We start from the raw sequence: 14,502 nt of genomic DNA, 5'->3' as shown, positions 1-14,502 counted from the left end.
TTCAGGAGCACCATTTAAATCCTCAACCCTTTTAACAGCTGCTGCATATAAAATGCTCTGGACAACCCTGACTTTGGCCACTTCATTCTCTTTCACCCTTGTTGGGCATTCGAAAGACGTGGCTTCATGGTTCCCACCACAATTGCAACATGTCACACTTTCATCACTTTTAAAACACATGACATTATCTTTTCCACAACTTGGACATCTCGGTTTCTACCTTCTGCAAACACTTGAAATATAACCAAAAGCTTTACAGTGATCACACTGCATTGGTCTTGGGATAAATGGTCTGACTCTGTAGTTTATATACCCCAACTGCACTTGAGCAGGGAGAGACTCCATATCAAAAAACAAAAGAACAGATAGACTCTTCACTTTTTATTCATTCATCACACGATTAATCCGACGTGCATTAATCACTCCGGACCGCAGAGTGAAGGAAAAGCAGCCAACAAGTGCTCAGCATATGTGGGAACTCCTATGTATACACTACCAGTCAAAGGTTTGGACACACCTACTCATTCAATAGTTTTACTTTAGTTTTTTACAATTTTTTACATTGTAGAATAATAGTGAAGACAACAAGTGGTGAGAACTTGTTGGCTTGTCCAACTCATCCCAAACCATCTCAATTGGGTTGAGGTCTGGGGATTGTGGAGGCCAGGTCATCTGATGCAGCACTCCATCACTCTCCTTCTTGGTCATATAACCCTTCCACAGCCTGGAGGTGTGTTGGGTCATTGTCCTGTTGAAAAACAAATGATAGTCCCACTAAGCCCAAATCAGATGGGATGGCGTATCGCTGAAGAATGCTGTGGTAGCCATGCTGGTTAAGTGTGCCTTGAAATCTAAATAAATCACAGACAGCATCACCAGCAAAGCACCCCCACACCATAAACACCTCCTCCTCCATGCTTTACGGTGGGAAATACACATGCGGAGATCATCCGTTCACCCACACAGCGTCTCAAAAAGACACGGCAGTTGGAACCAAAAATCTCCTATTTGGATTCCAGACCAAAGGACACATTTCCACCGTTCTAATGTCCATTGCTCGTTTTTCTTGGCCCAAACAAGTCCCTTCTTCTTATTGGTGTCCTTTAGTAGGGGTTTCTTTGCAGCAATTCGACCATGAAGGCCTGATTCACACAGTCCACTCTGAACAGTTGATGTTGAGATGTGTCTGTTACTTGATCTCTGTGAAGCATTTATTTGGGCTGCAATTTCTGAAGCTGGTAACTCTAATGAACTTATCCTCTGCAGCAGAGGTCACTCTGGGTCTTCCATTCCTGTGGCGGTCCTCATGAGAGCCAGTTTCATCATAGCACTTGATGGTTTTTGCGACTGTACTTGAAGAAACTTTCAAAGTTCTTGAAATGTTCCGTATTGACTGACCTTCATGTCTAAAAGTAATGATGGACTGTCGTTTCTCTTTGCTTATTTGAGCTGTTCTTGCCATAATATGGACCTCTCCCTCAACGTGACCAAGACAAAAGAGATGATTGTGGACTACAGGAAAAAAAAAGAGGACTGAGCACGCCCCCATTCTCATCGACTGGGCTGTAGTGGAACAGGTTGAGAGCTTCAAGTTCCTTGGTATCCACATCACCAACGAACTATCATGGTCCAAACACACCAAGACAGTCGTGAAGAGGGCACAACAAAGCCTATTTCCCCTCAGGAGACTGAAAATATTTGGCATGGGTCCTCAGATCCTCAAAAAATGATACAGCTGCACCATCGAGAGCATCCTGACTGGTTGCATCGGTATGGCAACTGCTCGGCCTCCGACCGCAAGGCACTACAGAGGGTAGTGCGTACGGCCCAGTACATCACTGGGGCCAAGCTTCCTGCTTCCTGCCATCCAGGACCTCTATACCAGGCGGTGTTAGAGGAAGGCCCTCAAAATTGTCAAAGACTCCAGACACCCTAGTCATAGACTGTTCTCTCTGCTACCGCACGGCAAGCGGTACTGGAGTGCCAAGTCTAGGTCCAAAAGACTTCTCAACAGCTTCTACCCCCAAGCCATAAAACTCCTGAACAGCTAATCATGGCTACCCGGACTATTTGCAATGCCCCCCCACGCCCACCCCCCACCCCATCTTTTTACGCTGCTGCTACTCTGTTAATTATTTATGCATAGTCACTTTAACTCTACCCACATGTACATATTACTTCAACTACCTCAACTAGCTGGTGCCCTCGCACATTGACTTTGCACCGGTACCCCCCTGTATATATAGCCTCCCTACTGTTATTTTATTTTACTTCTGCTCTTTTTTCTCAAAGCTGTTTTATTTAACTTTTTTATAAAAAAATAAATGCACTGTTGGTTAAGGGCTGTAAGTAAGCATTTCACTGTAATGTCTGCACGTTTTGTATTCGGCGCATGTGGCCAATAAAATTTGATTTGATTTGGTATTTTACCAAATAGGGCTATCTTCTGTATACCCCCCCCCCTAGCTTGTCACAACACAACTGATTGGCTCAAAAGCATTAAGAAGGAAATAAATTCCACAAATTAACTTTTAAGAAGGCACACCTGTTAATTGAAATGAATTCCAGGTGACTACCTCATGAAGCTGGTTGAGAGAATGCCAAGAGTGTGCAAAGCTGTCATCAAGGCAAAGGGTGGCTATTTGAAGAATCTCAAATATAAAATATATTTTCCTTTGTTTAACACTTTTTTCGTTACTACATGATTCCATATGTGATATTTAATAGTTTTGATGTCTTCACTATTATTCTACAATGTAGAAAATAGTACAAAAAATTAAGAACAACCCTTGAATTAGTAGGTGTTCTAAAACTTTTGACCGGTAGTGTATATACAGTGGGGAGAACAAGTATTTGATACACTGCTGATTTTGCAGGTTTTCCTACTTACAAAGCATGTAGAGGTCTGTAATTTTTATCATAGGTACACTTCAAATGTGAGAGACGGAATCTAAAACAAAAATCCAGAAAATCACATTGTATGATTTTTAAGTAATTAATTTGCATTTTATTGCATGACATACTGTAAGTATTTGATACATCAGAAAAGCAGATCTTAATATTTGGTACAGAAACCTTTGTTTGCAATTACAGAGATCATACGTTTCCTGTAGGTCTTGACCAGGTTTGCACACACTGCAGCAGGGATTTTGGCCCACTCCTCCATACCTTCTCCAGATCCTTCAGTTTTCGGGGCTGTCGCTGGGCAATACAGACTTTCAGCTCCCTCCAAATATTTTCTATTGGGTTCAGGTCTGGAGACTGGCTAGGCCACTCCAGGACCTTGAGATGCCTCTTACAGAACCACTCCTTAGTTGCCCTGGCTGTGTGTTTCGGGTCGTTGTCATGCTGGAAGACCCAGCCACGACCCATCTTCAATGCTCTTACTGAGAGAAGGAGGTTGTTGGCCAAGATCTCGCGATACATGGCCCCATCCATCCTCCCCTCAAAAGGGTGCAGTCGTCCTGTCCCCTTTGCAGAAAAGCATCCCCAAAGAATGATGTTTCCACCTCCATTCTTCACGGTTGGTATGGTGTTCTTGGGGTTGTACTCATCCTTCTTCTTCCTCCAAACAAGGCGAGTGGAGTTTAGACCAAAAAGCTCTATTTTTGTCTCATCAGACCACATGACCTTCTCCCATTCCTCCTCTGGATCATCCAGATGGTCATTGGCAAACTTCAGACGGGCCTGGACATGCGCTGGCTTGAGCAGAGGGACCTTGCGTGCGCTGCAGGATTTTAATCCATGACGGCGTAATGTGTTACTAATGGTTTTCTTTGAGACTGTGGTCCCAGCTCTCTTCAGGTCATTGACCAGGTCCTGCTGTGTAGTTCTGGGCTGATCCCTCACCTTCCTCATGATCATTGATGCCCCACGAGGTGAGATCTTGCATGGAGCCCCAGACCGAGGGTGATTGACCGTCATCTTGAACTTCTTCCATTTTCTAATAATTGCGCCAACAGTTGTTGCCTTCTCACCAAGCTGCTTGCCTATTGTCCTGTAGCCCATCCCAACCTTGTGCAGGTCTACAATTGTATCGCTGATGTCCTTACACAGCTCTCTGGTCTTGGCCATTGTGGAGAGGTTGGAGTCTGTTTGATTGAGTGTGTGGACAGGTGTCTTTTATACAGGTAACGAGTTCAAACAGGTGCAGTTAATACAGGTAATGAGTGGAGAACAGGAGGGCTTCTTAAAGAAAAACGAACAGGTCTGTGAGAGCCGGAATTCTTAATGGTTGGTAGGTGATCAAACACTTATGTCATGCAATAAAATGCAAATTAATTACTTAAAAATCATACAATGTGATTTTATGGATTTTTGTTTTAGATTCCGCCTCTCACAGTTGAAGTGTACCTATGATAAAAATGACAGACCTCTACATGCTTTGTAAGTAGGAAAACCTGCAAAATCGGCAGTGTATCAAATACTTGTTCTCCTCACTGTATATATAGTGAGGGAAAAAAATATTTGATCCCCTGCTGATTTTGTATGTTTGCCCACTGACAAAGACATGATCAGTCTATAATTTTAATGGTAGGTTTATTTGAACAGTGAGAGACAGAATAACAACAAAAAAATCCAGAAAAACGCATGTCAAAAATGTTATAAATTGATTTGCATTTTAATGAGGTAAATAAGTATTTGACCCCTCTGCAAAACATGACTTAGTACTTGGTGGCAAAACCCTTGTTGGCAATCACAGAGGTCAGACGTTTCTTGTAGTTGGTCACCAGGTTTGCACACATCTCAGGAGGGATTTTGTTCCACTCCTCTTTGCAGATCTTCTCCAAGTCATTAAGGTTTCGAGGCTGACGTTTGGCAACTCGAACCTTCAGCTCCCTCCACAGATTTTCTATGGGATTAAGGTCTGGAGACTGGCTAGGCCACTCCTGGACCTTAATGTGCTTCTTCTTGAGCCACTCCTTTGTTGCCTTGGCCGTGTGTTTTGGGTCATTGTCATGCTGGAATATCCATTCACGACCCATTATCAATGCCCTGGCTGAGGGAAGGAGGTTCTCACCCAGGATTTGAAGGTACATGGCCCCGTCCATCGTCCCTTTGATGCGGTGAAGTTGTCCTGTCCCCTTAGCAGAAAAACACCCCCAAATCATAATGTTTCCACCTCCATGTTTGACGGTGGGGATGGTGTTCTTGGGGTCATAGGCAGCATTCCTCCTCCTCCAAACACGGCGAGTTGAGTTGATGCCAAAGAGCTTGATTTTGGTCTCATCTGACCACAACACTTTCACCCAGTTCTCCTCTGAATCATTCAGATGGTCGACTTTTTATTTGAGACTACCAAGTGAAACTGTCCAAGTAAAGTGGTCAAGAAAGTGGAACCATTTTACATTTTGAGGAATGGTGCTATTATGGCCAATAGCCATGCATATTTGAAAACAATAGAGTATGAGTATTTTCACCATCTCACTGATGAATGATAAATTATGGTAGTGCACTTCGATGTGCAATAGAAGGACTTAAATTTCGACAGCAAAAATGCAGATGAATTCCTTAAGACATACCCACACTTTTCAAAGCACATTAACTTATTCAACTTCCAGTCGAAGTGCACCAGTCCCTCCAGCAGAAAAGCACCCCCACAGTATGATGCTGCCACCCCCGTGCTTCACCGTTGGGATTGTGTTCTTCAGCTTGCAAGTATCCCCCTTTTTCCTCCAAACATAACGATGGTCATTATGGCCAAACAGTTCTATTTTTGTTTCATCAGACCAGAGGACATTTCTCCAAAAAGTATGATCTTTGTCCCCATGTACAGTTGCAAACCGATAAAGTAATCCTTCTACCCCCCCACCCCACCCCCCAAAAAAAGAAAACATTGTAAAGTGGTTGTACCACTGGCTATAGGGTGAATGCACCAATTTGTAAGTCGCTCTGGATAAGAGCGTCTGCTAAATGACGTAAATGTAATGTAAATGTAGTCTGGCTTTTTTATGGCGGTTTTGGAGCAGTGGCTTCTTCCTTGCTGAGCGGCCTTTCAGGTTATGTCGATATAGGACTCGTTTTACTGTGGATATAGATACTTTTGTACCTTTTTCCTCCATCTTCATAAGGTCCTTTGCTGTTGTTCTGGGATTGATTTGCACTTTTCGCACCAAAGTATGTTCATCTCTAGGAGACAGAACGCGTCTCCTTCCTGAGCGGTATGACGGCTGTGTGGTCCCATGGTGTTTATACTTGCGTACTATTGTTTGTACAGATGAACGTGGTACCTTCAGGCATTTGGAAATTGCTCCCAAGGATGAACCAGACTTTGGGAGGTCAATTTTTTTTTCTGAGGTCTGAAATACATCCACAGGTACACCTCCAAATGACTCAAACGATGTCAATTAGCCTATCAGTAGCTTCTTAAGCCATGACATCATTTTCTGGAATTTTCCAAGCTGTTTAACGGCACAGTCAACTTAGTGTATGTAAACTTCTAACCCACTGGAATTGTGATACAGTGAATTATAAGTGAAATAATCTGACTGTAAACAATTGTTGGAAAGATTACTTGTGTCATGCACAAAGTAGATGTCCTAACCGACTTGCCAAAACTATAGTTGGTTAACAAGAAATTTGTGGAGTGGTTGAAAATGAGTTTTAATGACTCCAACCTAAGTGTATGTAAACTTCCGACTTCAACTGTATACTGCTCATAAGAGAGCAGACCAGAGTCCCACCGATACCTAGTTAGTCTCTTGTGGATGCCACTTTCTCTCTGAGGCCCTGACTGTACACTACAAATCCTATGATTCATATCCGACCTTCAGGGTTGTTGATAGTGCAAATCATTGCTCTTTTGATTGCATTACGGTAAGCCTCTCCTTTCATTTTAAAATGGGAATACTTTCTGATCTTGTTTGAATATGTCTGCATTTAGGCCTCCTCTGCTGCACCAATTCTGACATTGCTTTCATTTTTCAGAGTATAAAAAAAAAAAAAAAAGAGTCTAACACATTATCAGATCTGTAGGTCTATTTATATAACACACAGTTATATAGTCATTCTGTCTTTGCCCCATTATTTACTTAGTAGGCTACTACAGTACAGGCATATTCAGCAACTGTCTGATTCAATGAGTTACGAATAATCCATTGTTTATGAAGATATGTTTAGTAATACAAAGTGATAATCCGATTATTTAGTTTTACGCAGGCAACTTTGTCTTTCAAGGCTAAAATTAAACCATTTGTCTCCACAGCTTTTATAATATTAGAGGTTTCCAGGAAACATTTTTAGAAAAGGGCCAATGTTTTTCAAATACTGTACACCTAAACGGTTATTTCTGAAATTCAGTAACTGATATGCCACTCATTTGTTCTCTTCACTCACTGCATTGTTGTAAGAGTCCACTATCACTCCTTTGCTCTTAGTCAACCCTAAGATCTTCTAGATCCCTCAAACTCAACTATGGACCTCGAAGCCAGTTCCGCTGCGTTTTTTCATTTTTACCTTCTAATTAGGGATTTAGACCTGGGACACCAGGTGGGTGCAATTAATTATCAGGTAGAACAGAAAACCAGCAGGCTCTGTACCTGTAGGGTAAGAGTTGAATACCCCTTTTCTAGATCATTGACAGACTTGAAATAGACAGATGTCCCATGCTGTTTTCTAGATCTCCCAGATAAACCTTAACCAATAACAGCATCCCACCCCCTCCTGTCTCCTTTCACCTCACACACTCTTCCTCTGATCTCACAGACACACACTCTTCCTCCTTTCATTACCCCTCGGGGTAGTGTTTCTGCCTGCAAGCCCCAGTGTTAGTGGGCAGGCAAAGATCATTGAAAATGGATCACTTCCCCTGATAGTTCCTCAGTCTGCTCCTCTGGGCTCTATTAGTCAGCCCTGATGCACATGTTCCCCTTCACCTGGACACCTGCTCTGATTGGGAGACCAGGGTTGGCAGCTTTGGGATGCTGAGCACAGCTTGACTTTGCAGTGGAGATGAGGATGAGGTATCAGATGCATAAATGCGTTTATACCACAGCATTGTTGATTACTCGTTTTTGATTGGTATTAAAACCAGATAATGGACAGTTGGAAAATAAATCAGGACACCTTGCAATCTTGAAGCAATATGCGCCTATACATGCAGACCGTACTTGCTACACAGTTACAGAAAGCTAAACCAATAACCACACAAACTGAAATTGTAAACATTGTAAACGCAGTACCAAAAATGCAAAACTAAGCTAGCTAGCTGATTTGTTTTTGTAGAGACATTTATTTTGGAGCATATGATGACCTAACGTGGTGAGTGATGAACATGAATTTCTCCAGTCCCTACTGTTGCAGTCATGACACTGTCATCCTCCCACAATTTTGTAGTTTGACCAGCAGTTTTTTTCAGCAACTGATTTTTAAAAAAATGTGGTTGTCATATTGGCATGTTTGCTAGCAACAAAGAATTTAGCTAGCTTCTAGCTTAATGTTTGATATGCAATGCGATCTCCTCGTAAGGAACAGTGTTGTGTCCTGATGAGAAGGCAAACTTTTCTAGTTATGCCATGCAAAATTGGGCATTGTTAGTTCATTTTTATTGATGTATCCAAATGAATGTCAATAGAAAACAGCTTAAGCAAATGCAGCTACTTTGCTGTTATTCTGGCTGCAGAGGTCGTGACTGTTTTAGCCGTAGCTAGTTGGCTAGCTAATAAGCAAGGGATAAGAACGTTGCCAGCGAGCATGGCAACGGAACATGTAGAACGAACAACCGGGTCGCGTCCATAAATATAGAACTAATCGTACAAACAACTGGGTCGAGTCTCTAGCAACCAAAACATGCGGAAGTATGAATTATAGAAATGAAAAATGTTTTTAAAAAATTATACTGTGCTTTAGTATTATTTTATTTGCCAACTGTGGTATAAGCAGGATATACGCCTCTGTTCTGTACATTACCTTGGAAATATGAACTCCGCAAAGGGACGAGGCACTGCGTCGTCCATATTTTCCAAGGTAATGTACAGGACGTCAGCGTTTATCCCTTACTCATCGATCACCCTTTAGCAGCTTGTCGTGGTGTATTGTGTCCGTGGCTTTGGCTCTGTGTCAGGCCCCTTAAGCTTATACAGTAGATGGGCTTCATTGATCAGTGGTTTGTTGATCCAGTGTATTTTACACATTGCCTTTAGGAGGAATTATACAACAACTTATGTCATTCTTCCTTTCCCACAGTCATATAAGGCTAGATATTCAGATCAATTTTTTCTCAGGCCATATCCGAATACAGACTCAAGATCATGAACTTCTGAATTTTTTGTAACCTCACAAATCCTTCCTTTCTACTGCATCCAAAGTCTTTGAGAAGGAGAGCTTTGCTTTTAGGCTTATAGTCTACACCCTATCCCTGTCCTTTCCTCCTCTGCCTGGGTCAGGCTAATACTATTAGGCCTAACAGGGCTAGAGAGAATGGCACATGTTCACTGTACAGCATTTGCGTAATCGACAACCACGCTCACTGCTTTGTTCTTACTCTACCTTAAGTCAAGATCATTTACGATCTGAAGATGACAGGTTTGCAATGAATAACCCCATCCCTGCTGTCTTTTCCTCCACTGCTTGGCCCATGGTAATACTTTTCACTGGAGGAGAAAGAGAGGGACATACCTAAGTCTAAAATTAGCCTGGCGCGAGAGGCCAGAGAGGATTGGGGATTATTCAGTCTGGATTCCTACAGCACCATGCTCCACAGTGATATATTCTCAGCAATTATTGGGCAGGGAAGGTGTCCAGAGACGGGTAAACTTACTCTGCACAAACAGCAGAGAGACCTCCCTGGAATGACGAACCACCATCTTAGATGGCCTTTCCCACTCTGGATAGGGGTTTGCCTACTAGCCTGGCCTCAGATCTGTATGCTCTATAGCCAACTCCTCTATCAACAAGCTGGGCTGACTGGGCTCTTGAGCGTAGTACTGTATGATTATCTGGCCCTGTGTGTGTTTGTCTGAAATTCTGTTGTGCTGGAAATAAGACCAACATTGCCCTTCCCAACGGTGTCCTTTCAGGGGCTGTTGTGTGAGTAGAGCAGATTCTTCCCTATCTGGAAATGCTTGCCGGTATACGGAGGGAAGATTTTTTCCCATATATCTGCCAATAGCTAGCCTGTCTGTGAGGAGGGAAAAGATTCCTTCCTGTTTTTGCCTGAATTAATTAGCCGGAATTTATGATTCATGATGAATTCTTCTGACATCAGCAAACTGGAATACCAGAATACTACCTTATAGTGATGCGCGGGTTGACTAATAATCCGCAGTCCCCATAGTTATATAAGCGGGGTGGACTGGTTTAGGGTTGTTAAATATCGTGTGGATGAAGGGTGGGTGGGTGGCGGGCAGGTTGAATAAAGAGAGCAATATCTTAAATCCATAAATATAAAATTGTTGTGCAATTTATACATTGCATTCGGAAAGTATTCAGACACTTTTAATTTTTCCACATTTTGTTACGTTACAGCCTTATTCTAAAATTGATTAAATAAAAACAAATCCTCATCAGTCTACACACAATACCCCATTATGACAAAGCGAAAACCGGTTTTTAGACATTTTAGGAGATGGGAGAACCATCTAGAAGGACAACCATCTCTGCAGCACTCCACCAATCAGGCCTTTATGGTAGAGTGGCCAGACGAAAGCCACTCCTCAGTAAAAGGCACATGACAGCCAGCTTGGAGTTTGCCAAAAGGCAGAGCTGAATGTCCTTTAGTTGCCCAGCCAGAGCCCGGACAAACATCTCTGGAGAGACCTGAAAATAGCTGTGCAGTGACACTCCCCATCCAACCTGACAGAGCTTGAGAGGATCTGCAGAGAAGAATGGGAGAAACTCCCCAAATACAGGTGTGCCAAACTTGAGGTTGTAATCGCTGCCAAAGGTGCCTCAACAAAGTACTGGGTAAAGGGTCTATACTAATGTAAATGTGATATTTAAGTTGGTTTTTATGAATTCGCTAACATTTCTAAAAAACAGTTTTTGCTTTGTTATTATGGGTTATTGTGTGTAGATTGATGAGAAAAAAATAAACAATTTAATCAATTTTAGAATAAGGCTTAAACGTAACAAAATGTGGAAAAGGTCAAGGGGTCTGAATACAGTGGGGAAAAAAAGTATTTAGTCAGCCACCAATTGTGCAAGTTCTCCCACTTAAAAAGATGAGAGAGGCCTGTAATTTTCATCATAGGTACACATCAACTCTGACAGACAAATTGAGATTTTTTTTCTCCAGAAAATCACATTGTAGGATTTTTAATGAATTTATTTGCAAATTATGGTGGAAAATAAGTATTTGGTCACCTACAAACAAGCATGATTTCTGGCTCTCACAGACCTGTAACTTCTTCTTTAAGAGGCCCCTCTGTCCTCCACTCGTTACCTGTATTAATGGCACCTGTTTGAACTTGTTATCAGTATAAAAGACACCTGTCCACAACCTCAAACAGTCACACTCCAAACTCCACTATGGCCAAGACCAAAGAGCTGTCAAAGGACACCAGAAACAAAATTGTAGACCTGCACCAGGCTGGGAAGACTGAATCTGCAATAGGTAAGCAGCTTGGTTTGAAGAAATCAACTGTGGGAGCAATTATTAGGAAATGGAAGACATACAAGACCACTGATAATCTTCCTCGATCTGGGGCTCCACGCAAGATCTCACCCCGTGGGGTCAAAATGATCACAAGAACGGTGAGCAAAAATCCCAGAACCACACGGGGGGACCTAGTGAATGACCTGCAGAGAGCTGGGACCAAAGTAACAAAGCCTACCATCAGTAACACACTACGCCGCCAGGGACTCAAATCCTGCAGTGCCAGACGTGTCCCCCTGCTTAAGCCAGTACATGTCCAGGCCCGTCTGAAGTTTGCTAGAGTGCATTTGGATGATCCAGAAGAGGATTGGGAGAATGTCATATGGTCAGATGAAACCAAAATAGAACTTTTTGGTAAAAACTCAACTCGTCGTGTTTGGAGGACAAAGAATGCTGAGTTGCATCCAAAGAACACCATACCTACTGTGAAGCATTGGGGTGGAAACATCATGCTTTGTGGCTGTTTTTCTGCAAAGGGACCAGGACGACTGATCCGTGTAAAGGAAAGAATGAATGGGGCCATGTATCGTGAGATTTTGAGTGAAAACCTCCTTCCATCAGCAAGGGCATTGAAGATGAAACGTGGCTGGGTCTTTCAGCATGACAATGATCCCAAACACACCGCCCGGGCAACGAAGGAGTGGCTTCGTAAGAAGCATTTCAAGGTCCTGGAGTGGCCTAGCCAGTCTCCAGATCTCAAACCCATAGAAAATCTTTGGAGGGAGTTGAAAGTCTGTGTTGCCCAGCGACAGCCCCAAAACATCACTGCTCTAGAGGAGATCTGCATGGAGGAATGGGCCAAAATACCAGCAACAGTGTGTGAAAACCTTGTGAAGACTTACAGAAAAAGTTTGACCTGTGTCATTGCCAACAAAGGGTATATAACAAAGTATTGAGAAACTTTTGTTATTGACCAAATACTTATTTTCCACCATAATTTGCAAATAAATTCATTAAAAATCCTACAATGTGATTTTCTGGATTTTTTTTCTTCTAATTTTGTCTGTCATAGTTGACGTGTACCTTTGATGAAAATTACAGGCCTCTCTCATCTTTTTAAGTGGGAGAACTTGCACAATTGGTGGCTGACTAAATACTTTTTTTCCCCACTGTACCTTCCGTATGCACTGTATATGGATGGATGGATAGATTACATTGTTCAACCATTTCCTAATGGCACGGTTAATAGAGGCCACAGAGACAATGTTGCGGTTAAAGGGTAACTCAATCCCAATTTCAGCCTTTGCCCAACCTCTTCAAATAAATAAAGTGTTGAGGTGAGAAGTTGTGGGTTTTGGGGAATTGCTCATAAATAGTCATTTTCGGGGTGGTAAACGTAGTCGTACCTGATCCCAACACTTTCTCACTAAAGTCTTTTTTATTAGATGTCCACTGGCACACTGATAATTAAAATGTGCACCACAAGCAAATACGGCTCTAGGCCAGTTTTCCCTTTAGCGATGAAATTTAGACTTTCGAGTGTTTTTTAACGATGCATCTTTCCTACAACGGCCAAATATGCGTTTCCCAAAACACCACGCAGAGAGAACTTTTGCTAAGTGTGTCGTTGAGGCATTTGTCGATACTGATAGGAAAAAAAGAAAGGCAGCGGTGCTCTCTGGTCAGCTTTCTCCTTTCAAATCTTACCTTAACATTAGAATTATTCCACAATACTGATGACGGATCAGCTCTTAGTGTCACGCCCTGACTCTGGGGACTCTTATTTTTTGAGCCAGGGTGTGATTTTCTATGTTTGTGATCTAGGTTTTCTAGATCTATGTTGGCCGGTGTGGTTCCCAATCAGAGGCAGCTGTCGCTCGTTGTCTCTGATTGGGGACCATACTTAGGCAGCCTATTGGCACTAGTGGGTTGTGGGATCTTGTTCCGTGTGAGGTTTGTTGTGTGTACCTTAGGACGTCACGTATCGTTGGTTTATTGTTTTGTCGTTGTGTATATTCATTAAATAAACATGTTTGCTTATCACGCTGCACCTTGGTCCGTCCCGTTTATGAACGAACGTGACACCTAGAGAGAGATTATCACCTACAGTGGCATGGGAAAGTATTCACTCCCCTTGGCATTTTTCCTATTTTGTTGCCTTACAACCTGGAATGAAAATATATTTTTTGGGGGGTCTGTATCATTTGATTTACACAACATGCCTACCACTTTGAAGATGCAACATATTTTTTATTGTGAAACACACAGGAAATATGACAAAAAAACAGAACTTGAGCGTGCATAACTATTCCCCCCCCTTTTTTTGCAGCAATTACAGCTGCAAGTGTCTTGGGGTATGTCTCTATAAGCTTGGCACATCTAGCCACTGGGATTTTTGCCCATTCTTCAAGGCAAAACTGCTCCAGCTCCTTCAAGTTGGATGGGTTCTGCTGCTGTACAGCAATCTTTAAGTCATACCACAGATTCTCAATTGGATTGAGGCCTGGGCTTTGACTAGGCCATTCCAAGACATTTCAATGTTTCCCCTTAAACCACTCAAGTGTTGCTTTAGCAGTATGCTTAGTGTCATTGTCCTGCTGGATGGTGAACCTCTGTCCCAGTCTCAAATCTCTGGAAGACTGAAACAGGTTTTCCTCAAGAATTTCCCTGTATTTAGCGCCATCCATCATTCCTTCAATTCTGAGCAGTTTCTCAGTCCCTGCCGATGAAAAACATCCCCACAGCATGATGCTGCCACCACCATGCTTCACTGTGGGGATGGTGTTCTCGGGGTGATGAGAGGTGTTGGGTTTGCGTAAGACATAGCGTTTTCCTCAATAGCCAAAAATCTCAATTTTAGTTTCATCTGACCAGAGTACCTTCTTCCATATGTTTGGGGAGTCTCCCACATGCCTTTTGGCGAACAACAAACGTGTTTGCTTATTTTTTTCTTTAAGCAATGGCTTTTT

This window comes from Coregonus clupeaformis, chromosome 24 (assembly GCF_020615455.1).
Source record: "Coregonus clupeaformis isolate EN_2021a chromosome 24, ASM2061545v1, whole genome shotgun sequence".
Classification (NCBI taxonomy): domain Eukaryota; kingdom Metazoa; phylum Chordata; class Actinopteri; order Salmoniformes; family Salmonidae; genus Coregonus; species Coregonus clupeaformis.
The sequence above is the reverse complement of the archived record's forward strand: the minus strand, read 5'-3'. Positions refer to the sequence as shown.